General features: G+C 37.7%; 1 protein-coding gene across 5 annotated transcripts in view; it reads right to left on the bottom strand.

Moving 5' to 3' along the window:
• syt1a (synaptotagmin Ia) overlaps positions 1-21,427 on the bottom strand; it is a 199,228-nt gene extending 177,801 nt beyond the window's left edge. For 2 of the 5 annotated variants that reach the window (XM_079622187.1, XM_079622189.1), the window contains exon 1: positions 4,629-4,868. The gene's annotated coding sequence lies outside the window, so the exon portion shown is untranslated. Of the gene's footprint in view, positions 1-4,628; positions 4,869-18,807; positions 18,955-21,154 lie in introns of those variants that run through there. The other 3 variants (XM_079622186.1, XM_079622185.1, XM_079622188.1) reach the window with 3 other exon arrangements.
• Between the last annotated feature and the right edge of the window lie 5,569 nt (positions 21,428-26,996).

The raw sequence follows: 26,996 nt of genomic DNA, 5'->3' as shown, positions 1-26,996 counted from the left end.
AGGAGGATTTCTGTAAAGCCAAAATGCTTTTTTCTTCTCTGTTTTGATCAAGTCTGTATTGATCATGTAATCCTAGTATTATCAGTGTAAATCCACTACAATCAAGGCCATATCCCTCTAAAACCAGATAAAGGCATGGTGGTGCTTGACCATAAGCATATGTAAACAAAATGGGATTCTAAATTGAATGCGTTTGTATAGAGCAATTAGGCAGCACAGAATGAGCATAGAGTTGATGTCAAAGAATGTGTTCTTGTGTTCAAAATGGCATCAGAATGGAACAGACCATAGAGTCATGAGACAGTGACGGTGAACTTGATAAAACAAGTTTTGTTAGTTTCATTACTCCATTAAAATAGGGGAATAAGTTTCCTTAACCCTCTGAGGTCGGCAAACGCGCGGGCGTTTTTTTTTTACATAGCAGCAAAATAGACCTAAAATACTCCGTCAGTTTTGGTCATACAGACTTAAGAAATATGAAAAAATAAGCTGTTAAATGTCTACTTTTTTGTCTACGCCCACCTGCATATTGCCTTTCCAAACAAAAAGTGTCTTACAAAATTTAAATCAATCTATTGTTTAATGTGAACGATTAGCCTGGATGATTTTCAGATCATTTTGAAGTAAACACTTTAGCCGACAACATCCATTAGTCAAAAGTATTGTGGGAATATGTGAAGTTGGTCGTTTGTGGTCTTATATCAGAAAATTTAAGTTTGAGTTTTTTGAATAACCACGCATAAATAATATTCTCTCAAAAATGCAAACATTTACATACATGTTGCTCACATATTATGATAGCCATGTTCGTGCTAAATAGAGTGTAATTACACCTTTGCCATTAATATGTTTATAAGCTACTGAAAAAAATAGAAATATCAGGGCATGTCAAAACATCTCAAGGACCCCAAAAACACCTTAGACCCCAGAGGGTTAAATTATTTGAGTAGACTCAACTTATTATGGTTTACAGTGTACGACAACAATCTAACGGTTATGAATGTATTGTCATTTGGGAGCTTTTGATGTGATTGTGATTAATTTGCTTAATTTATTAGCATGTAATTGTAATTAATTTGATGACACTTTTTAATCAGTTGACAGCCCCAGTAAAATAATATAGATGCTAAGGAGACTGGGAAGGGTGCCATTGTTAAATCCACCACAGAAAACAACTGTGTGTTGTAGTCATTTGGGCTCAAGGTGAGGATTCGCCACTTGATTGCCCCCTTGTGCACTGATTAAAGAGAAGGACATTACATCACTTCCGCTAACTACGTGCATATGTAACCGCCATAGCAACACAGGCGTAGCAAACGCTATGGAAAGAGATCTGCTCACCACCATCTGTGTGTGTATGTGTGCATGTGCCAAGGCTGTGTTATGGAGTCAGAAGGCTGGCTACATTCTCTAAGGACCTCTCCTCCGTTGCTTAGCAATATGTGGAACAGTGAGCAGCCCCAATAAGGCAATTGCATCTACTGTATTTCCCTAGCAGAAATACACAGAGATAAAAACAGAATTCAGCTATTTAGCATTCACATGAGTAATATTTATGATACATTTTCCATGTTATGCAATATAAAAATCAAGTTTTTGGCTGATATAATGAATTTACATGATCGTTTATATTACTGGTGGACTATGGTTGTCACGTTTAAGAATAAGCACTGCATATTCATATGCCGTAATCTATGTCACGTTGCATACTGTGCAATATACAATTACAAAATTCATATTTTGTTTTATACAAGATCAAGAACCATTTAAAAGTTTGTAAATATTAGCTTTTTTTTTTTTGAAAATGTCTGTAATGGTTCTTTTTAATAGTTTTTTTATATATAGTTTGCTGACGTTAAAACAAATTTATATGATGCATGTGCAAGCTTGTTCCTAAAAGAAAATCTAATAATAATAAAAATAAATGTGTGTATACAAATTTAAAAAGTATAAAATGTGTATATTTTAAATGTGTATACATAGATTTCAAACAAGACTTTTAAAACGAGTCTATATTATATTAGGGCAAAGCACTTTGTCAACCCTACAATCTCATCGCTCTTCTACTGACCTTGAGAGAGTTCCTGTTCTCGGATACATCAAACTATATTTATTCACCAGCATTTCCCACAAGTCCTTGTTGCTTGTGATATGTATGACCCCTGCTGCTTGCCTGTACAAACACAGGCTTGTTTTTTGTTATCCATCTCAGTCACTGGGTGAAGAATTACTACCTTACTGTTGGCGTGGGTCACAAAAAGACACTGCCAGCTTGAAAATGTTCAATCCAGTAGTCTAATGGATATAAATGACAACATCCTCATAGTCTAGATCTTGTCACTGGAAGTTCGATCGCATAAAAAAAAAAGGTGAGATTCACCTTCAATTTTCCATGTTTGTAATATATTATTGGTTTTTAATTCTCTCCCAGTTACTCAAATCTACAGTGAGTGTCCTTTAGATAGTGTCTGTGCCTGCCGTGGTGTAACGCAACAAGAACATATCGCTCCGTTATTACACACATTTATCATGGCTGCCCCAGACTCTTCATGGAGCATGTCAGTGATCCGTACACTTCCCTCGCCCAGGTATCTGCAGCCAAGCAGCCAGCTGTCCAAGGTCAAATCATAATAGAGCCGCTATTTTTATCTTCTGGCTGCTATTACTCCTAACAACAGCGTTTTGGCCTCTGCAGGCACGCACACATATGTACACATGCGCTTGCATTTATTTCTCTACCTTCAATTTCAACACAAAAGGGAACGGTAAGCGAATGACAAAAAAAAATGTCATCCAGGTGAATGATCCTAATCTCACAGGCTGACATTAAAGACCTCCACAGATGCCCTGCTGAGCATAAGAGACTGTACAAGGGATGGTTAACTCCACCTTTCAGCAGTACCGGGCTTGTATCTCACCTCATTAATGGATATTTAACAAGGCTGATAATGCACAACGTTGCCCTTGGCAACTGCAGGGGGTGTGACATATTTGGGCCAACATCTGCTATCCCATATTGCCCCAACAGGTACAATCTTTGTGCCGTGTTGCTGTGGTTGTCAGTAAACCTCTGAGATTGTACGTCTAAGACCCTCGGGAAAAAGGAACTTCTCAAGCCAACAGATTCTCTTGAGCGAAGAATATTATCGAGTCATTACAAGGAAACCTCAAAATAAAAAGTTGTAATACAAAGTAATAATTTATGTCCATGGTCGTTATTTTTTTATAATAAATAAGTAAATACATATGCAATATATATTTTTTTTTTTACAAGTTTCCTGCCCACAATATTTTTATTTACTTTTTTATGTTCTCAGATTTGGTGTGCAGACTCCTTAAAGACTCAATTGTTTTGAATGAATGTAACCAAATAATCTAAATTCGGTGCATTATTATATATTATTATATTAATCGGAGAGTATAAGAACTCAACAAATCCAGAGCCAACTTTGTTCAAAAACTTGTGAACAAAATATTGAACTGAAATATTGCTGTGATGGTTTGTTTATAATCACAGCACATGCATCTTAATGTAAAGTGGTGGACTATGTTTTTTTCAAGCTGTTCCTATGTTATCACTTAGCAACTGTTTTACTGCAGCTCCTCAAGCACTGATGTATTCCAGAGGAGGATCTGCACAGCTGAATTGGATAAGCCCGAGGCTACAGCCGAGCAATCCCTGCTCCTCGCTCTCACTAGGCGTGCATAGCAACCGCTGATCTGCCCAACACAGATATGAGGTAATGACAGGCGCATTTGTTGGTGTGGGCAACAGCTAGCCACAATGGCCCAAGTCCTTGATAACATAACTATAAGAGATTGTATTGTGTTATGCAATACAACAAATGCAAACAAAAGGAGAGTTTGAGTAGACAGGGAAGCTTAAGTATGGTTTGATAACAATCTTGTGATTCAGAATGAGGGACAATGCGAGGCAAACCTACTTTCTCTTCGGCTGCTACTATAGGTTAAAGGAGACAGCAGCTGTCTATGAATATACGCTTGCAGTCGTGACTCCCAGAGCAGAACAAATAATGGTTCAAAGAACCTTTTTTACTGTGGGAATTATCTGCCATTCTGGAATAATTTCCTTCACTATCCACTGACACAGATAAACCCATCACACATGAAGGGTAGAGGGAGAAAAGACGAAGAGAGTGTTTATCAGATATGGAGGACTGTGGTGGGATTAGTTTCCCTGGGATGAATACAGCTTCTCAGCTTCCATCTCCCCTCCCTTCCAACCTCAGCCGTCCATCCGCACACACACTCCCACACACAAACCTACACATAAGAAAACACATCTCCGATCTCCAGCTACAAACAAATCATTCTCCCCTACTTGGATAAGCAGATCTCAACCAAGCGTGGCAGTAGATGATGGGTTTCTCACATGAACCATCCAACCAGTAAACTACCACCTTCCCTGGCCAGCCAGAAAGAGGAAGGAAACGGTGCCAAAAACCAGTGTTGGCGCGAAAACAAATGCCACGCTGTAGGGGCGGGCATTATGATGGCACGCTCTACTCTGATCCAGTATAGGTCTCTTTCAGAATCGCACCAAATACGAAACAAACCAGCAACATTCGAACACCTGCAACTTCAGAGAGGGAAATATGAATGCCTACCTGTATGTAGCTTGCTGTTATCTCCTGCTTCAGCTGGGAGGAAGTGAAGTACAGATCATATGCAGGAGAGAGGGAGTCACAGAGAGATGGAGAGGAGGAGTCTTGTCTGGTAGAGGTGGAGAGAGCAGGAGAGAGAGGGAGAGAGCTGCTGTTGTCGCTATTCTCTGCTGAGCCTGCAGGGAGTAGTGTGCATGGCAATGTGCTATCCCTGTTAGAAGCCAGAATGTGTATGCAACCAGTTCTGAATTAGAGAGAGGCAGGGAGAGAGAAAGAGACTCCTGGGCTGTTTAACCATGCACCGTCACGAGGCACTTCCTTCGGAATCCCTCCAGTGAGAGTGGTAGAGCATCACTGAGTCCTTGGATGCGATTGGCTATCGTGGATGATGATGCAGTCAGCAGGCGATGGTTCTGGCAGCAGTCAACTAAGATGACCCTCTCAGCTAGTATTAGCATCCTCACACTTCCTAAGCAAAGGCTGGAGGCAGGGCAAGGACAAACAAGGACGTTTACAAAACCCTACTGGGAACGTATTCATGTAGTTTATGGGGTTGGAAGCTGAATGGTGTACATGGCAAGTCCCGGCATGGTGACTTGTAGACGTTCATGTGCACATGAAGACAAAAACGTCTCAGAGGAACATCTAGGTGTAGAGGTAGTGATTTCCCCAGAGAGAGCTCCATCACCAGCAAGGGTGGCTCACTTTTAGGAAAGTCAGGTGCTAATTAATGGGATGAATTTTGGGTAACGTGACCTCCCATCTTGAAGAGAGATGCTTGAAGAGTGGCTATTATTCTGTCCGATGTTCATTAATTTCGAATTGGCCTGGATCTGGATGGCGGACATAGCTAATAATGGTTCCCAATGGATCGCCTGATGTCTCTTTTGTGGACCTCACTGTTGCTGTGCTCAGAGTTTGACAATTTCACAGTGCAATGCCTCCACTTCTAAAGGCCAGCTTGTTGCATAAGAACAAAGATATAAAAAGTAAGAAGGGTAAATGACTCATCTCTTTTGTTGAAAATTAAATGTCAGACTGCTCGTGCTTGCAAGATGTGGTTGTGGAATGCAAAATCGTTAAATTATGTAGTTAAAATATAACTGCAAAGAATGACAAGTTATTAAAGAAGTTTTTATTTAAAAAAAAAGAAGAAAAAAAAGAAAGAAACTTCAGGGCTAAAAAGGTATGGTATCTGTGTTAATTGAACATTTACAAGGCAGCTTTATAACTTTTGGACTAACTGTTTGACTTGAAGAGGTTTTTAATATGAAAAGGTAATAATTACCTTAATAATAAAAAATGTAAACAGCATACTGATGTGCAATCCAAATCTCAATTACAAGAAACATGCCTTTTAGAGGAAACACTAAATCATACAGACTTTGAACTACAATAAAAATGAAACTATAGCCAGAGCTGTATTTGGATAACTGTACAGCATCTATTAATATGCACAAATCTGTTTTTGTTGAGTGCCATTGATTCAATGTCGACTCATAGCGGTCTCATAGAAAGCACTTCTGAACAACCTTATCTTCAGTCTAACAACTGGTCATGAATAATACAATTCCCAGATCTGCTGTCATTGTATCAATATAAATGAATGCTTTACCTGATGATCTTTTTTCTTTACATGATGTCCAAATTGACATTGTCTAACTCTCACATGTAAATAATTAAAAAAAATAGAGCAATTTGACCTAGGGATGGGCATTTTTAGAAAATATTGTACTCTAATATTTGGGCTCATAAAAATGTAATAGTCGTTTATTTAATTACGTTTAACGAGAAACGAGTTTTTATCACCATTTCTGAACAAGCTTACGATTAGGCAATATACTGTACACCACAAGCTTAGGATATATCTTAAAATTTTATTTTAGTAGAAAACATTAAACATTATGTGTAAACAAACATTATAAAGAACACAAGCATTTGAGGTCAAGCAGCGCGAAAAAAACACTGATAAAGCCAATTATCGTACAGAACGTACATATACACTCGAGTCAGCATATGGTTATCATGTTTATATTGTTTCATGTTGAGAAAAACAATATCCATGCTCGAGTGAGAAAACGCGCTGTGCTGACAGATGTTGCAGAGACAAAGATAATGGTGTGCTAAGCGAAGTTTTAACAGCACTTCGCGCTTTCTGTTCTTAAACCGGTCTCCCTCAACGAAACTTAAAGGAAGCATATGTCTCAAAATAATTTTACCAGAGTTTTCATCTCGGATCACTCGGGGTACAACTGTGCTTACCTGCAATCGTGAATGCAGTGATGGCCAGCAAAGCAACGTAGTAAAATTCGAATATAGTTTTTTATTTTTCTAATAATAATTACAGATTCGTGCACACCCCTAATTTGAACAAGTATTTTTGTCTAACATTTCATACAAATGTAATTATGTCATTTATTTATTTGCTCCTAGAAATCGAAGCCATAAAACGAAAGGCTGTAAACTGACGTGACATGTTGAATCTCTATGTATCCTGGTACATCACCATGGAAACCTTGAATTGAACCCTCTTCAATGACAGGGAGTGGTCAGGATGGAAGATGAATTATATGGGTACTTCATGGCCATAATGGTAACCTTACAACCCCATATGAATAACTAAATGTTGAATGTTATTGTGCGTCGTCTGCATTCTTCTGTGACTGTACCTGCCGCAGTCTCTTGAGAGGTGCCTCTGTTTGCTGTTCTGCAAATGGTCTCATCAAAGAGTGACCAGCGAAGTACAAAGTCATTGCCAAGTCTGCATACCAACTCTTAGCTTGAGATAACCTGACTCTCAAACTCACACAACCCTAATCCCGCAATGCAAGCAGAAATCTTTTTTTTTACCCCTATTTTAAAGGTTCCTAATTTTGTTTTGGAGGTCTCCTACAACAGGTTTACCTGCACTTTTATTTTCTCATAATATCCATTGCACACCACATTTTTCAATGATTCTCAAACGACTCTTCTGATGATTCAGTGTCTCTAAATCCCTCCTTTCCACGAGCCTGCTCTGCTCAGATTGGTCAGATGACCCAGTCTGTAATGCCAGTCGGTATGGATGGCCCGGTCGGTAGACTAATCTGTAATGATTAGTCTACCGCTTACAGTGCATGTCGGAAAAGAAACGCCCATTATCATAACTGAATTTCAGCTCCGGAGGCTTCTTAAAGCTCAGCGATTCTACACACTGTAAAGACAGTAATGATTGCGTCAAGTGTATGTCCATCAACAAACCGATGTGTATATTTCTAATTTATTGCAGTGCACACGTGGGAACTGTATCATTAACAGTGTACTGTATATGTTAGCCGAGCACTAACGTGAATGACAGATGTAATATTAAAGTTAGTAAAACAAGTCTTGGACGGGTCTATCCTTTATCATTACTCAAAGTAGAAAGAACAACAGACAATCTGCATATGGACACAATTTTAGGTGGAATAGTGGGCCACAGCTGATTAGCATTTTTGAGATTCGTTTACATTCACAGACAGCTACATTACACATTGCATGAAAGGTAATATTTGAAAAAGCATAATAGGGGGCGCTTTAAGAAAACACGTGGATTTTGTGTCCAGACACTATGCATCTTTAAAAGTAATATAAACAGAAGATCATGCATTATTGATGCAGTTCGTAGGTAATTTAATGTGCACTTAATCTGACTGGAATATTAATTACAGTCATCATGGTTTATTTTGAATTGGTATGCAGTGTGCTGCAGGTGGCTGTGACTGCACCAGTATGCACTGCACTAATGTCAGCAGTATTTTTAGGTTCTGATCCCTTAGATGCATTTCAGCAAATTGGAGGATTTGTGAGAAAAGAAGTGAGCTCCTTTCCATATAAAGTGACCAGGATTTGCTGCAGTGAGTGACCGACAGTGTGCCTGTTATGCAAAACAAACTTAAACTTTATATTTATTCCATCTGAACCTGGCAATTGATAACAGTTTGTAAGAGTAATTTGTTTATTAATTTTGGGAATCGACTTCATCCGCCTGGTTGTGCGGTTTGTTTTTGATTCACTAATAAGTGAACCAGTTTCATAAGGGTCGTTTGTTCATGAATTGGTATACCAATTGAACCCGATAGAAATATATGCATGGTATTATTTAGTGGTCTTTTTTATTGCGTCACATTGAACACAGACTGTAAACTCATATTCAAAGAGCATAACATCAATCTTAAGATCGGAATTTTTTTATTTATTTTTTTACCCGGAATTCATACTTTTACCTAATTGAATTTGAAGCTTAAGGCTCATTCTTGTATGTTGTACAAAACAATTCAGTCAAGTAGGTCAACAACATTCATCAATCATAGACCAGATTGACCGTGAAGTAAAATGTGTTCCTCGATTAGAATTTAGAGCAATAACATTCTTATGAAGCTATTATTTCCATCTGATTTAAACTTTGTTTAATGGCTAGGGTTGGAGTTAGGGATAGTTCAGGAATGTTTCTCCAGGACCAGCAAAAACATTTTGATCCAGGAGCATGTCGCCAAATCTAAACCTACATGTAGAAGCTGAATGGCTAATAAGAATGTTGTTCCAGGACCAAGCAAGCATAATCTTTTCCATCTTTTGTACTGTAACATGTATAGACAGTAACTGCGGATGACAACACACAACAGAGGTAAAAGAAGAATAAGAGATGGATTTGATTCCATTGAGGACAGACGGTTTCTCAGCAGCAGCCGATTGGCTTTGTTTCAGCAGGCTGGCTGGTTTACACTCTAAACAGCAGGGACACCAGCTGTACCCTCCCCAGTGTCCTTCAGAAATAGTCCTCAGTCAGCAGAAGCCTGGCCTCTGCCCAGCCATCCAAGCAAACCAAGGCCTAACGTTGGCCCAGTGTTAACAGTACCAAGTACCTGGGCGTTCTCCCTGTGGGATTAGAAGATTTGTATCAAGCGTGCCGTTGACCCGTTGCTGGCTTCAGTAACTTGAACCTCACCCCGAGAATTCCCATCAATCACTATCCCAACATTGGTCAAATGTCAGTCTCAATGACACGGATGGCTGTCATACAACAACTCGCTGACATCACTGCGAAGAATGTCGCATTCACACGCTCTCTGTAATCGCACACCGTGACTATAGAAATCAAAGTGACGTTATTAATTATGCAGTGGCAAAAAATAATTGCACACTAATAAAAGATTAATGGAGAGACTTCGACCATCTGCAGCACTAGATTGCGCCTTGGTCTGCAGGGGAATGAAAAGTGCACAGGATGTTTTTTCCATGTAGCCACCAGTAGCCAATCAGTTCTCCCAGAATATTTTTGAAAATACAGAGCATCTGCTTAAAAAAAAAAAAAAAAGAAAAAAAAAAAGAAGCTTTATTCTAACTTCATGCATTCTTTTTATCAGCATTTAATTGGTGGTAAGTTTCATAAAAAAAAATTAAAAATTTTTTTTTTAACAAAATGCTGAGAAAATCTAATTGGACTGCATTTATATAGCGCTTTCACAGACCCAATGGCCACCAAAGTGCTTTACATTTTGCCTCACATTCACCCATTCACTCACTCATTCATACACCGACGGCGGGGCGCCATCCAGCTCATTGGGAGCAGCTGGGGTTAGGTGTCTTGCTCATGGACACCTCGACACTTGGTCAAGTGGAACCGGGGATTGAACCACCAACCTTCCGCTTTGTTGACAACCTACATGAACCACTGAACCACTGAGCCACTGTCGCCCCCAATTAATTTTGTCAGAGACTACAAATTAGCCTAAGCAATGCTTTTATCGTATGTTTTTGCTTCTTTCTCGTTTTGATCTGGAGATTCTGTACTCTTTCAGTAGATTGCGTAATAGCGCCCCTATCGTATAACAGTGAAAACATGGATTGACGTCAATGAAGGGTACGCATTGTCTCATAAATGATGGAACATTCTGTCAATGGTGGGGAAAGAGTTAATCAGATCACAATATGGACTAGTGTCTGTGAATAATAAACTGCAAAAAGACTGATATTTAAATATGCATGTCTCTGTGTGAATGTGCGGCACATTTTTTTATCCTTCTAATACTCTTGTTGTGTTATTAGCATATATCCATAACACTATAGGAGGACACTTCACATGTATTCACTACAACCTGCCAAAATAAAAGTTTAATTTGAAGAACTTTAACAAAAATAGACTTTGTTTGCCAAAAAAATTAAAGGGATTGTTAAAATTTAATTGTATTAAAAAGATTTAAAAAGATTAATTAAATGATTAAAGTTTCATGTTTTCATGTTTCAGAATCCAGAATTTTTTTTAAAGAGACAACACATACTTTTAAAGTATACTTTTTTCAGAAATTCGAAGTAAAGAAATACTTTGATGTTGCAAACACATCTGAAAAAAAATAACACAGAGCGAGCTGCTGGCGGATAGGCTCTCACAATCCAAGTTGTCTTAAACTTGAGACATGCTTTACATTAAGCGCTTCAAACTAAATCTTAAACCTACATGACTTGCCCTACTGTCAGATGCACAATTACTGCATTTAAGATGTGCTTTCCTCAGTAAACAACTTGCATATTACAGTTGTATATTTACCTATAAATGTTACAAATTCATGTAAATATTTCCATTGCACATAAAGGATTATTCTGACAGCAAGCGAGTATATGCTTAACTTCACAGATCTCAATGAGTAGCAAAGTGGATTAGAATGGGGGCACAATAATTCTAAATATTTTGCTAACATATTTAGCATCCAGAAGTGTAATCAATTGTTTGTTTTTCCCCCTGCTGTACCGAAAACATACTGAACCGTGACTTCAAAACCAAGACAAATACCGAACCATAAATGTATGTGTGTGTGTGTGTGTGTGTGTGTGTGTGTGTGTGTGTGTGTGTGTGTGTGTGTGTGTGTGTGTGTGTGTGTGTGTGTGTGTGTGTGTGTGTGTGTGTGTGTGTGTGTGAGAGAGATATGTATCTGGACAAATATCTGCACCCTCGGTTAGCAAATGAAACCCAGAGAGACAGTATACAGCAACTGATTATAGGTAGTAGAGCAGAATCCAACACAGACTAACTGTCAAACTAACATCTATTCAGAAGTTTTAAACAAGCGATTCCACAAGTGAGACTTTAGGTTTAACACCTCCATAATCTGTCAGATCAGTCATTCGCCACAGTGAATGTAATGATACGCTTCTCTCTGTCTGCATAAGAGTGAGTCATGCGGGGAGGCCCCTCTTCGCCACCGGGGGATTGTCGATTGTGAGTCTCTCAATCGACAGTTTACAGATCAGTGGCGTTCCTCACCTGAGGCTTGGCCACAGTCCTGTCAGTGCCTGATGGATGGCGTGACACTCGGCCGCTACCCTGTCACTTTGCCTCTGAATAAGGAAGAGAGACAGGGGGCGAGAAACGATGGAGAAATCTGAATGTTAAAGGAATTGTTTGTCTAAAAAAGTATCACCATTTACTCACCTTGTTGTCATTTCAAACTCAAATTACTTTCTTACTTGGAACACAAAAGAAGAAATTTGGGATAACATTGGTGGCTCTTTTTAATATGTGAATGAGGACTGGGGCAGCCATGCTCCAAAATGACATAAAGAAAGTGTCATTTCATTTAACCATTCCTTCAAGATAAATAGAAAAAAATAATGAGAAAGAGTGAGTGAGGAAAGATGAGAGTGAGAAGGAGGGACCCATGTACTGTGACTTCAATGTGGCTGATTCGTTCTGCGGGCTAAGTTAGATTGCAGAAAGTGCGTGGGCGTCCATCAGCTTGCCTGCCTGTCAGAGCCCGTTGACAAGGCCAGGGATGGCTGAACAACATGAGGAAAGGACAGACAAGCAAAGGAGAAACAAGCTCTTATGAATCTACATGGAAATGAGCACATGGGGGTGGGGGGCGGGGGGATTGGGGTGCTATTGACCCCCATCAGGCCTCTCTGCCAGGGTGGGAAATTAGCACCCGCCACCCGCCGAGGGCGGGTACTTTTTCAAAGTGGCGGGTCACTTTGCCGTGTATACCAGCCACAGTGGCGGGTGGATTATAATAATGCTGCGTTCGCACCAAAAGCGCGCGTAAACGCGTCTTTACATTGACTTAACATTGAATGTATTAAGTAGTAACCAATAAACACATGCTGCGAGTGATTTCATTGTACGGATTGGACAGCCTTTGTCAAAGAATGCGGTTGCTAAGTAACAATAATACACTTTTGTCGAGTAACTCTTTTGATTGGTTTTCAGCGCTGTGTGTCACGGCGCTGAAGAGACCGTTATACTGTATAACTTATACACATAGCTAAGCTGAGAATAAAAAAGTGTATATATATATAGCTGAGCTGGTGCAGAAGAAAGGGAAATATTTTTTTTTTAATCTGGCGACATATCCCTGGTGTTAGGAGGCCCGCAGCGGAGTCAGCAGTTATAAATGAACAACTACAAACTGAGGGCGAAGTAAAGAAAACGAAAAGGTAACGTTACTTTTCTAAGTGGCGCATTGATGACCAAGGGAAACGTTATCCTATCTTCCCGACGACCAGTCTATGCACTGCACTTAGGTTCGTCTGAAATGGGAAAGTGTCGGTTTAATCCGCTGTGGCCACAAATGCCAGAATTCAATAATTTAAACCCCAAATCAGAGCTTTTCTGTTAAAAGAACATGTTTTCTACACGGTCTTTTCAATAGTATCTGGCAATGCGCGCGCGCGCTCTCTACACTGCTGAAGCGCGGATGATCTGAAAACACAGACAAGCTGGCGATCTTTATTTGAGATTTTCTACTTAAATTAAAGTGTCATTCAGTCGGTCTGTGTTCTGTCACGAGCCGCTTGCGCTGTTTGTGCGACTAAATCTGCGATCAAAATGCAGGCTGATATCCAGCAGTGTTTTTAATGTTGATCATATATGAGCAAGAATGCAATGTTTCCCGAATATCCACACGATTTCAAATGTGACATTGATTGTATACAACAGTAAAAAAAAAGGGTAACATTTAAGTGATGTACTGCATTTAAAACAGTATAGTCCGGCTTATTGCTCTATTTTGCAACGAAATCTGTGGCTTTGAACGAACCGTGAGATTCAATGAATTAATGACTCGATGACCGCCACCTACTGGCTATTTTAATATAATATTTGTATTAATATTAAACATTTTTTAACATTGCATATTTATTGAACATTGTTTTATTTAAAGCATTATTTATTTTTAAAAGGTATTATAAAGGTTAAAAATTAAATGGAAAAATGTATTAAAGGGGGCGAATATTGTCCCTTAATGGAAAAGGTGTGACTGCAGTCTAAGTGGAAGAGAGGGGGTACCAGGGGGTACGGCACTCAAAAAAATTGGAGAACCATGGAACTTAGGAAAAGGGATATGTAGAAATGCACAAGTGCTACTGCTAAAGAGTGCATGGTAAATAATTTATCATAAGCTTAATTGAATGGCCTAGAGACAATAATTATGACATTTTTCTGTCTAAAGACTACATATAAAATAGCTACCTAAAGTAACTGCAGTTTACTAAAAGTAATGACTAAAAGTTTGCATTCATAAGCATTTTCGTCTGAAGATGAAGACTAAGACTGAATCAAAAATGGTTGCCAAAATTAACACTGGCCTACACACACCAAGCGCACTACAACGCTGTTGCGTATGTATTAAATATAACTGATCATTTAAATAAAATGTTTTATTTAATTCAACTAGCCTACATAATTATTTTCCAGGGTTTAACATTTATACAGATTTGATATTTTCCCCTCATACTTATGTTGGAATGGGTACGAAGTTGGCATTGAATTTCATTTGAAATGGTATTAAAAATGTCTTAAAAAGCCTTGAATTTAAGCTGGAGGATCCTGGGGGTACCCTGAAATAAATAAAAAACGTATTGAAGCATTTTCTTTCTTGCAATTTGAATTCCAGAAAAAGTGGCTGGTAAAAAATATAAGTGGCTGGTAAAATTGGGCATCCACCAGCCACTGTGGCTGGTGGACAAAAAAGTTAATTTCCCACCCTGCTCTCTGCCATAGTGTAACCATCATGGTTATCACACAGCTGATCACAAGATCCAGCCAATCAAAACCAAGACACCAGTTAAAAAAAAAAAAAGCCTACAGAACTCAATCAGGGCCTCTCAGAATCTTTATGCATCATGTATGAACCAGCTGACACTTTTTCTCACACACAACCAAACAAGTTCAGTTGTAATTATACCACATCAGCTCCCACACATGCAACAGATTTCCTTTTTAAAACTCTGTGATGTCCTGAATAATTCCAATTTATGATTTAGCCTAAGACATGTGATTAATAATAATAAGTATCTAAAAGCAAAATCTTTGGAATAAGCGTTATATTTTTAAGCATTTTAATTATCACATGTTGTGCGTAGACTTCAGTGAAATGTGCGCTGGTTTCGCTCCGCGTTCTGAGATGTTGAGAGAGTCTCATCGACAATAAACACAAGCTCTTATCGGCCTCATCCAGCACATTTACAGTACATGTGATTAATAGTGGATAATCTCACACGCTTCCGTGTCAAAGTGTTTGTTATGAGATTTGTTGAAGATGCGGCTTCTGTTAATGTGTGCCAAGACATTAAAAAAATCCCGACCGGCTGATGTTTTACAACCATATCCGGAATAAAGAGTGTATGGTAAAGAGATGTATGGTAATCCTATTTACATGAGGATATGAACTGTGATTTAGGTCCTGACAAAATGTTGATTGCTGCAGTCTATTAAAAAAAACATTTAATTGATTTGATTTAAAAAAAAAATTGTTTGAATGAATGATTCAATGACTCAAACATAAAGACTTCACTTGTTTCGCTACTGGGTGAATCAGCGCATTTGAACAAATTTATTGAATGACCGATTCAATGAAAAAATATTTTTTTTAACAGTCACTTGTCGCCACCTACTGGCGTAATGTTGTAATCGATACAATCTGTATTTGAAGTGTCAAGTTACTTTCAAAAAGTGGTTTTCTAAAAAAAATTCCACATTTATTTCTACATTTCCTCCTCTGGTTGCTAATGAGGGTGTTTTACCTATTCATTGATTTCTCGGTTTGATGTTGCAAGTTTTATGTCTCAACAACTCTCAAACTACTATACTATACTATTACTATACAGAGATCATACGGCTCAAAAAATAACTAATAATAAAATAAACAAAAGTGTCTTTAAAACCAAATGCTGAAATATCATAATGAACTCCATAGGTTCAACAACATGTTAAATTATTCATTTGACAGACTGAATAAAACAATCGACAATTTTGCTTTCCAAACATCTCTTGCATTTCGATGTTTTCATGATGTCAGCAGCCAAAGTTTCACAACACAAAACATCTTGGTTGGGGGTGAAAAAAAAGAAGTTTATTCTTGCTGCAAGTGAACCTGTTTTAATGTAATCTGGGTCAAAGTTTTAACGTACCTTGCATAGTTGGTTTGCTCATGGGGTGTTAAGTAACTTGTCCATGTTGGCATCTGTCTAATTTAACTACTGTAGTTAACCCAGTCACAAAAGAATTTGAACAAAATAACAGCCTGATTGGACAACCTCTGACATCAACACCAAATTATATGAGAAGAAATTGAACCTCCTTTCAGAAAGTTAAGATGACACATAAGCCAATTTAATTTGCTATTGTAACCTTGGGTGTTCATATAGGTGTTACTTGCCTTTTATTTTATTTAACCATTTGAAACCCACTCATTTATTTCACCCACAAGACAGAAACAAATAAATAAATAAATAACTCACCCTCAACCACCATTTTCAAAAGACATGAGACAGATCAAGCCCAACATATTTTGTCATGCAAATGCAAAGCATAACTAAGCAGTCAGTTTCCTTTTTTTCCCTTGCACATGAATGACTCACCTGAACACGTGACACACACGGAACGAGACCAATTGTGAGTATTTGATTACATGGGCTGTTGGAAGAGTTCTTAACATGACAGCCACCATTTGCAGGGATCAATGGGAGAAAACGATCAGCCCATGAGCCGTTCTGATAAGGTCTAGTTCCCTCAAACACTTAAGCGTTATGAATTGATATTCTGTATGTCTCTAAATCATTCACAAAGATAAACAAAAGCCTTTGCTTAACTCTTTAAAGGATGCAAAGCCCCGTCTTAGGTCACAGACATCTATTATCTCATCGATCTGTTGACTCAAATAGACACGTTCATTGTGTTTAAATGTGATTGTGAAGCTGGTGTGATTGTTCAAATTAAAGGTCCAAGATGATGCAGTGATTTACCTTAAATGTTACTGCACTGGGTTTTACAGATTATCAAATGTAATTATTTCACACTTAACAGCGGTCTTGGTATAAACTGTGTGATGCTTATTCTAACTTCATTGCTAAAATACTGTTCTCCAATAATGACACTGCTTATTCAGTTTATATAAGATGTGCGACTGTAATCTGTAATCAATGTTACAATGTGGCTGCAAAATCTTTCAGATGTTTTGTGCATTTGTGAGTGCATTTACCTGTACAATCTTACATTGCTTAATATGAGGTCTTTGACAGGTTTCTTTCTTTTATTGCAAAAAACCCCGATTTTAACTAAACTAAACTGAGCGGATGCTGTGATAGGTATCGTATTCCTATCGGTAGACGTGGATCAGCAGAGAGTCAACTGATGCAAGCTTGACCGACGTGACCTCCCAGAAATGACGCTACGCTTGATTTTTAAGAAAAAAAGTATTTTATGCTCACCCAGGTTAAATTTATTTGATAAAACAGTCAAAACAACAATATTGAAATAATATAATTATAATTTAATCATATAAAAATAATCTATAAAAATCGTTAAAATGTGCTGAAATTTGCTGCTCAAGAAATATCCCTTGTATACACACACACACAAACGTTTGTTTTCAACATGCGCATATATATCTCAATATGTTTATCTCTACTTTCCTCTGCCACTGGCACACTTACAGTCAGAAAAACTGAGAAAAACACAAGTGCACACAGCAAAGTACAACACACCAAGGGAACATGAGCATTATCCTGATTGGGCTTGAGCAGAGAATCATTTGTAATGTGGTTTTGATTCAATTTTGCCTTAACAGTGACCTTCAGGTAGCCTGCAGCCTGGATATAAATGTTCTTGTTAGCCAGTTGTAGACCAATCTCTGTGTTACAGGTTGGCGGGCTCAACTCCAATCCGACAGTGCCACATGCAGAACAGTGTCCATAAACAAGATTGTCTCTCCAGCACATAGTTCATAATTCAAGCCCTATGTGTTGGATGTATATGGATAAAATATATTTTGTACTGTAGGAATTTAATCTGCTTCGCCAGTCACATTAAATGTTTAATTACCTTATTGGACAGTTGTGGCTATGAGCATAATTGCATTTGTTTGTTTCTTCATTTTATTTATTTATTTTTTCTTATATTATCGTTTACCTGTTAAAGACAAATGTATTGTATACAACTAGACACAGCTCTTTTGCATCCGCAAATCGACATTTCAAAAGCAACTGTCCAGTTATATGAAAAGGATTGATTTTCTCATTACACTCTCTTTCTGATGCTCAATGCCTCTATTTTATTTCATGACATTATTCAATTACATTAATCCCGATGACTATCAAACTCTTCTTCAAAACTATCTTACAGAACAAAAAAAAAACAATTTAATGAAAATAAACAGGACATCACACGCCACGTTGCATTACAGGTAGGACAACACAGTCAATCAGTTCATTGTACAAAAGTAACAAACACAGGTTTTCACTCTTCTTCAAGAATGAACAAAGTGATGTTGGTGAGTTTGCATGTTGGTGTAAAAGAAAACTGAAAATATTTGATTAGCGTCAAATAAAAGATCACGATCAGTTTCTCTATATGTAGCCTATCATTATTCAATCCACAAAAAGACAAATTTGCTATTGAAAAATTATTTTTAGTAAACGTATCTTTTAGTCCACATTACACATGTTCATAGACAATAATCCCTCAAGAAGATTTAGTTTTTTGTCAGATTTATAGTTGTGATGAAATGGAAGTTGCAACAGATCTGTGCTTCCATATTGTGACAGATTTAAAAATTAAACAGTTTTAAAAAAAGAGAAAGATTTTCAACTAGATAAGGATAGATACTACTATTCCCAATAAACCCCAGAAAAAAAACTGTATAAGAGAAAAGCATAGGAAAGGCCACCAAACCTTGAGCTGTTCCTGGATATGTGCAGCAGCTGTCGCTCTGCATATCTGTCTGAAGGATCCCGACGCTAGAAACGAGTGGCTGAACAAGATCCCTGATCCTCTGTGAGCAGACCAACTTCACATGCAAAGTGTCATTGCCCCTTAATCCTAAGAGTCAGAAACAAGGTGGAAAATGGTTATAAACATTTTATAAAAATATGACTGTTGCTGCCACAAAAACCTTCAGTAGCTTTATAAGTGGACCTCAAAGATAAAAAAAAGATAAATATGACCATTTTGATGTAACACACTAATCTGATATTTATGAGTGAGACTGAGCGGACAGGAAAGCTCAGAGGTCAATTACAGTTTTCCCAATTACATAGCTTTTTGTGAAAAGTCATTATTACTGTAAATTACCATATTTCTTACCGTTCTCAAAGTCCTATTTCAATGCTAATTAAAAAATAAATATGAAATGAAAAATAAATAAATACAATCACTTTACAACAAATAAATAAATAAATAAATACTGAGACTACTGAACCTTAAGATGTATTTGCGTGCAGCTGTTCAGATAAGCCTCAGGTGGTTGTGCAGAGGTTGGACGCCTCTGTTTTTGACTATAATTGAGTGTCATTTAGTCTGACACTTCCAGGTGCCCACAGAGAGACAAAACTGTATTTAAAAAGGTGCATGGCAGATGCATTTGCATGCAGAAGTATTACAGATGGTAGCTGCATGGGCTTTAACATGGTAAGGTAAAACTAAATTATAAATGTTTTTGCTGCAAGAAACCTTGACTAACCTAACTGCCCACTTCAGCACTTTGCAGGTCATGAAGTTTTTGCATGTACGCAGACATGTCACTGCATTTACACTGGCCTGCGTGCAATTATCTCAAATGATGATTATATGACATGAATTCCTCCGTGATTTTCTCTTGATTGCTAATTCTTCCAATGAAGAGGATGTGTGATTGGAGAGCAAACTATGCTGAATCCTCCATGCGTTGGCTGTGTTTGCTACCCAGTTTTTAAAAAAAGCACTGTTTGAGGTGACCTTTAGGTTACAATACAACCCCAAAAGCACTGCATTACCATGCCATTGTACTTTTTGACATTAGAGTTGGGAGAAATAAAAGTGACTTTGCATGTAAATTTGTGTAAATGCAGAAATCTGAAATGCTGATCTTATGGACAGCGGGGAGCAGATGCCACATCAGCGCTCTCACTCAGAGATTTATGTTGCATATGGGGCCAGGTGACTCTCATCCCCTTTAATCTATGAAGGTGACCTGAGCCAGACCTCCAGTCGATCCTCTCTCACTCTCTCCGCGCACACTTAGACTTGCTAATTCATCTTCCTTTTCAGCACTGCACCCTGTGCAGGTTCCAGGCTCTAATAGTTTCTTTTGTGTGCTGGAAATGGAGCCCAGGCACAAGCAGATAAGTATGGGGTGGGAGGCCATTCGGCTCATCTCTCCAGCACATCTCATTGGCCAAACATGGAGGAGAGATGATCGCTAAGACACCGGCTTACAGGCAAGAGAGCACGATGGATACGGAGAATCCGTTAAGCCTTTAGTCAATACGGCTACAAGGTATTGCGTGAAGATTCCCATGGGTTTGTTTTGGCAATGGGTGCTGATGATTTGGAGGATTCACAAGCATGTGTTACTCACTGGTTATTTGATTTCTAGCTGGTATACGTATAAGTATAAAGCACTAATATTAAGAAATATATTTGAATGTGATGGCCAGTGTTGGGGAACATTACCCTTATAAGTTACCCATGACCAGTCAGTGCAGACAAATTTGGTATGCTTTGTCATGTCATGTTTTTTGTAATTTCACACCAACTTTGAATTGGCCAATGAAACATAAATGTGTCAATACAATTACATCAATTCTTTTTAATTGTTGGTCTATGTAAAGAACTAGACAAACATGTTTAGCCAATTTCGGTATGTTTAATGAAACTGTGCCCAAGTTAAAAACTGTTGAACTGTAATGTCATGATATATTTTTATCTTATTATTATGACAGATAACTAACGACTAGATAATGCAAAGTGAAGCATTCTATAAGTGGTAAGTTAAATTTGTGCAATAAAATGTTGTGAAAGATACAACACATTGCCTTAAATGTTTAGGCCTACCTGTTCATATGACACCCATTGCTAGCGAAAATTCCCTTTAACTGTCATAGGCCTACAATTATATATAGGCTATTCATGTATAAACCTAGTATTTATGTGACTTAAGAACTTCGAAGAAAACCATGGTAGACTACTATGTACCACGGCACAACAAAGTGAAAATAGTTTCTGGCATTTACAGCGTTGTAATGTAACGTTACTTGTTTACCTGAGGTGAGTCGTTCACAACCTGCACGTGCAGGTGTTGAACCTCGTAAATGCTTTCTTCATACCCAGCAAACATGGGACGCTTTTTCAGGTTTGGTTTCAATGGATTGTAGGTGAATTTCCACTATGTCCAGCGCTCTTCGTGCTTTCTGTCTTCTAAAATCTTTTGTTAGTGTTTTAATGAGTGAGAGAACCCGCTCCAACGATTCAACGCGTGAGTGCGCTGTCACTGTCAGCAGAATGAGTCACACAGAATCGCGAATCGATTCAGACCGTTTTGCTATATCATTTGACCGATTTATTAAAAGGAACCGACTCCAAAGAGAGATTCAATCGCGAATTGGACAACGGTGTTGTGATTCTAATAGAGCATATTTCATAATTAGTTGTATGGTTCATTTATGTTTTACCTGAAAATGTTTATCGAAGCCAGTATGATTATAACATCATCTATAATAATACAAAAAAATATATAAAAAACGTCATTTCACTTGGATATACATCACAAAAGGGAAAAAAAGACTATTGCAATGTCTGTTTCATGCCAACTTTAAGGTTCCGTTAGCTGGCAATTAAAAAAAAAAAAGTCAGGATTTGATAAAGTAAAACCTGACCAAGCGTAATGAGATCACATGGTCAGTGTCACAAATTTGCTTATTTGATTATAGAATTAGTGCAGAATCTTAAATATCCCTTCTTCGTTTTACATCATTCTTAAAGTTCCAAAACATTCATTTCCAAGTTTAAATGAACAAAGAAATTCCATTATTTTCAGACTTTTGGACTCCATGTCCCTAAACCATAGGAACAGATCTTGTTATTTAAAAGGTATGTGGGATTACAATAGTCATGAATGTAAACTTGAACATTTATGTAGGATCTTATTTCCCCCCTCCCTGCTCTGCCTTATGGCCTTACCTTATCTGCCATCCAGATTCTCAACCATCCTATCTCTCTTCTTGAGCTTGGAGCCCCTCTGAGACCATCAGAAGATGAACCAGAGGCATGCGATAAAGTCAGATTTCACATAATGCAGTTTATAATGTCTTTGACCTGAACCCATGCAAACACTGAACAGATCTGCCTGACAGCGATACACACACTGACAGTGGCTGTGCGTTTACCTGTTCGAGGCCCGTTTATAGTGGATGTACTTGGCAGACTCAGAGTTTTTTAGGAAGAGAAAATGACACCTTTAACTTAAAGATTCAAAAATTGTTGTAGTGTACATTACACTTTAATGTATACACTACAGTACAATTTTTTTTTAATTAAAACTTGTATTCAGCCAGGATGCATTCAATTGATCAAAAGTGACACTAAAGACTATTGTTACAAAATATTTTTTTATTTGAAGTACATTCTTTATCACTTTCTATTCATCAAAGTATCCTGAAGAAACATTAATAATCACGGTTTCCATAAGAATTTTTATGTTTCTTGAGCAGCAGATTTCTGAAGGATCATGTGACATTGAAAACTGCAATGGGCGTTGAAAATTCATTTTATAACAATTAACGTATACATTAAATATAAAATGAGTTTTAAAAAAATCACAATATAACCGTGTTTACTGTAAAACAATAAAAATAAATCTAAATTCTAAGTAGAGACTACTCATTTTGAATAGCCTTTTCACAAAAGCAAGCCACACAAATCTATTTCTATTGAAACATTGTATTCAATAAGCAGGATTCTCAGACACCTACTACCTGATAAAAGCCTGACTGATGGGAAGCTGATATAATTAATGTGGGTGTTTTAGAGAAACTCGCTGAAATGGCTGACACCCTGTAATTTCCACCGACCGCTCAAGCTGTAATTTACCTCATTATACCACACAAAGGCACTTTTTATTATTTCTGAAAAGTTGTTATTTTATTTTTTTATTTGTCGTTTTCATGAAAGCACTGGATGTTGTTGTTCATTTCAGATGATCTCATGGGTCTTTGTACATTATAATTATGAGCAACTGACCTCCCCGTCCCACAGCCCACTGGAAATGAGGGGTTTTAAAATGTTCTTGAATTATTTTGCATTTGATTAGCTCAACACACAGGAAAGTCGTGATCATGAACTTTTTTATTATCATTATTTAATTTAGGGGTTTTTTTTGCATGGAGTTCGACTCTTGAGACTCAAAACTTTATGTGCAAGTAGTTTATAAAAGAGCTTGTATAGTTCGATCAGAGATGATGAAGCACTATTAAAATGAAGAAAAACAGAAATATAAATAGGCCTATGTATTTTTTAGCTAAATTTACCACTAAGTCCTGATGTTCAGAAATAACAGCTAAACCCCCTGTTATTAAATACTGCAATATTCCATAAAAAGATAAGAATTGTCAATTTTGATCATGATGAGTTTACAGGGTGGTTTTTCAGGGTTATTATTCCTTATACATAAACTTCCCCTTATGTAGCTTATTTCCTGTATCAATTTTATGATAGCAGGAAATTGCTTTACTGAAAACAGGTGTTTTGCTGATGGGATTACTTTTTATTCAAACATAAAATTAGTTTTTCAGCATTTTCAACATTTTCAACATTTTCTGTAGTCTATTTGAAGCAAGCAGGTAAGATGTTCTCACTGATCAAATCAGTTTATGCCATCAACATGGAGAGAGTTTTAATCTACTGAAAATTCCTCATCCGCCGGAGGGCATGAGTCTACTGACGTCTTTTGTGAACCAGAGAGAATGATTCACTGCGAGGTCGTCTCTTTTCCCAGCACTCCGAGACACAATGTTCCAGCCTCATTTCAATTACACTGCCAACTCATGCAGATCAATAATCAGCTATTATGAAATTAGACACTGATAAGCCATTTATTTATCTGACAAGTGAAAGCCCAGAGAGATTGAAGCTCGGAGTGATGCTGGGAAAAGATCGGAGAGCATCAATCAGCGCTACACAGTTACACACTTGCGTTTTCCATGAGTTTTTCCATCAGTGTACTGTCCTGAAATGGAACCAAGCGGGGTCTTGCCTCCTGAATAAGATATTTGATCTACTAGCCTGTTTGCATTAATGTCAGGAGAAGAGTACATTCAGGACATTTACTCATGCAAAAGAAGTTAAACTCATACTAGTTAACGCTAAAGCAGGGGTTCTCAACTCTGACCCTCGAGGTCCATTTAGCTCCAACCTTGATCAAACTTACATAGCTTTCTTGTAATCCTGAAGACCTTGAATACCCTTCACAAGTGCGTCCGAAGTCGCATACTGTCTGAGTAGAACTACATTTGAATTTGAACTTACTTCAAAACTATTCAAAAAGTATCTTCTATGAATATGGGTAGAATTAATGAAATTAGGACGTACTACATCTGCCATGTTGTAACTGTCATGTGACCTACTAGCATCAGTTGCAGTTGCTTCGCTGCCATTAAAAAAATCCTCTCCCATGGCCTCATGGGATAGTAAAGTGTCCATCTGACCGAAATCACTCTTTTGAGTTGGCACTTATTTTGATTAAGTTATTGGGCTACTTCATGATCGCTAAAAAAGTAAACTCGATATAGTATGCATGTAATCTGGACGTACAACATTCGCCATGTTGCGTCGCGTCACTGCCATTCACAAATCATCTCCCGTGGCCTCATGGGATAAAGTGTCCATCATATGCACACTTCAGAATCTCGCTGGGAAGAAGTTGATCATCTGAGTACTTTTTGCCTTATCTTTTATGAGTACTGTGAATTCAGACATACTTATTTTTTCGTTGTTTTTCACCTAGAGAAGTATGCGATTTCGGATGCAGCCAGAATCTCGGCAAAAGTAGTAGGTCATCCGGATACTTTTCACACTACTCTACTGTGGCGTATGTTTTTCGCATACTATAGTAGGGAAGTATTCAGTTTCAGGCGCAGTGCAAGATTTCCTTGCTGCAGTCTGTAGCACAATGACACACTGGATTAAACCCAATACATAGAGTTTTTTTTTTAAACCAAGGGGGTTAAAGGGGTTAGTATTTGTTGTAGCAGTGAGTAGGCAATAAGGACTGGGATTAACTTAGTAATGAAATCTTTATAATCGGCTGTGGGGTGGAGTTTGGGGAATAAATCATGTGTCCAGTATATTGTGTTTATTCCAGTATGTCGTTGCGCTACAGGCTACAGCGAGAGCAGCGTCCTAAACTCTGCAGGAAAAAGACCTTGAGAGCCAGAGTTGAGAACCCTTGCTATAAAGCGTACTATATCATATTTGATACATTCATTTCTAAGGCCTCTAAATTCATTAAAGGTACACTGTGTAGTTTTTTAAGTATTTTATTAGCTAAAATCAATGTCTTCATTCATAAATATGTCCTCAATGGTGTACAATTACCTCTCCCAATGATCCGACTTATCCTCGTACGCGAAGAATTTCTTATCTTTATTTACATGGGACAGGTAACTCCACGGAGGCTTCCATGTCGTTCCGCCATCTTGAAAAACTATAATAGCAGAGAGGGACACAAAGCACTAGGCTACCTCAACGCGTTTCCACAATGCGTTTTCATTCAGAGCCAGTGTAACGTGACTGACACCAGCTGAAGCGGACAAGGAGAGAGGCGTAATGCGTGTCACTGCCCCCGGTAAATTTGGAAGACTGCACTGCACGGTACTTCATAATTCAGGATCATATACTTATGCCGAGCCACAGGAGAAATGCCAAAATTGAATTTAAAAGGAAACGTGACCAGCGAATTCAAAAACGGAGGGTAACGGGATAGCTTTACCCAGGTGGAAAGAGCTAATGAAGGAGAAAGACTTAAAGGGACACTGAAGTTGCCTGCTTTCTTCTCTAAGTCAATGTTTAAAAAAAAAAAAAAAAAAAAATTACAAGCTTTTTTTCATTGCTTGGTTGTGTAATTCATTATACAGGCAGCATAACAGCAGAACATGTTAAACTCGACGAAGGGCTATTGTTGTCATAGCTTCTTGGTACATAACGGCTACCATAGTTTCAACACGCATTTTAAAAAATGAGGCGCTAGAGAGCACTATTCGTTTGAATGCAAAACACGATTTCACCGCTAGATGGGAGAAATTCCTACACAGTGTACCTTTAATACCAACATGATCAAAACTTTGCTGAAAAACCTGTTGCACACAATCTCCTACATGCCTTCTGTTGTCCATTTTTAACTAGAAAAAGGCCTTTTTAATATCATTCTGTAAACATCACCCTTCAGCTTGTGGTAGATGTGTGTTTTTGCGGTGAAATAAATGTTATAACAGGCATTTTAAAATAACTCAAAATTATTTGGTGAAGTGATACATAATAATGCAGAACGGGAACTACTTTATTGCAAAAAACAAACAAAAAAACAACTGAGCATATTGCATTGTCAACCAATCAGATTTAAGCTTTTAACAACACAGTATAAAATGTAATTAATTGATTTTGTATTTTTGTATTTAGTCAGAAGTAAAATTGTGTAGCCTATATACTGTATATTTAAAAAAATGTATTTCAAATTAAAACCATTGTAGCCCAGTTTTGCTGCCAAAATAAACAAACTACTAATAGAGTATTTGTTTTTTTAAACGCGATCAGGTAAATATTGCTTACTTAATGCGTGCAGTAGGGTTATTACAAATCTGACACCTTGAGACTTGATCACAAGTATTAAAAAGTACAGTGGACTAACTCATTGTAATGAAATCCGAGTGCTATTGCTTCCAGAACCACAGGAGGGCACAACAAGTTTCATGAGTTGATCAAACTGAACTGAATTTCAAATTGTACTTTGCAAGTGCAACAGACAAACTATATGACTTATACATATAAGACAAAACATAATTATAAAATCCTTTCTTTGATAAATATATAAATAATGAATCGACACTCAATGG

The sequence above is a fragment of the Phoxinus phoxinus genome (assembly GCF_949152265.1).
Source record: "Phoxinus phoxinus genome assembly, chromosome: 9".
In the NCBI taxonomy this organism is placed as follows: Eukaryota; Metazoa; Chordata; class Actinopteri; order Cypriniformes; family Leuciscidae; genus Phoxinus; species Phoxinus phoxinus.
The sequence above is the reverse complement of the archived record's forward strand: the minus strand, read 5'-3'. Positions and strand labels throughout refer to the sequence as shown.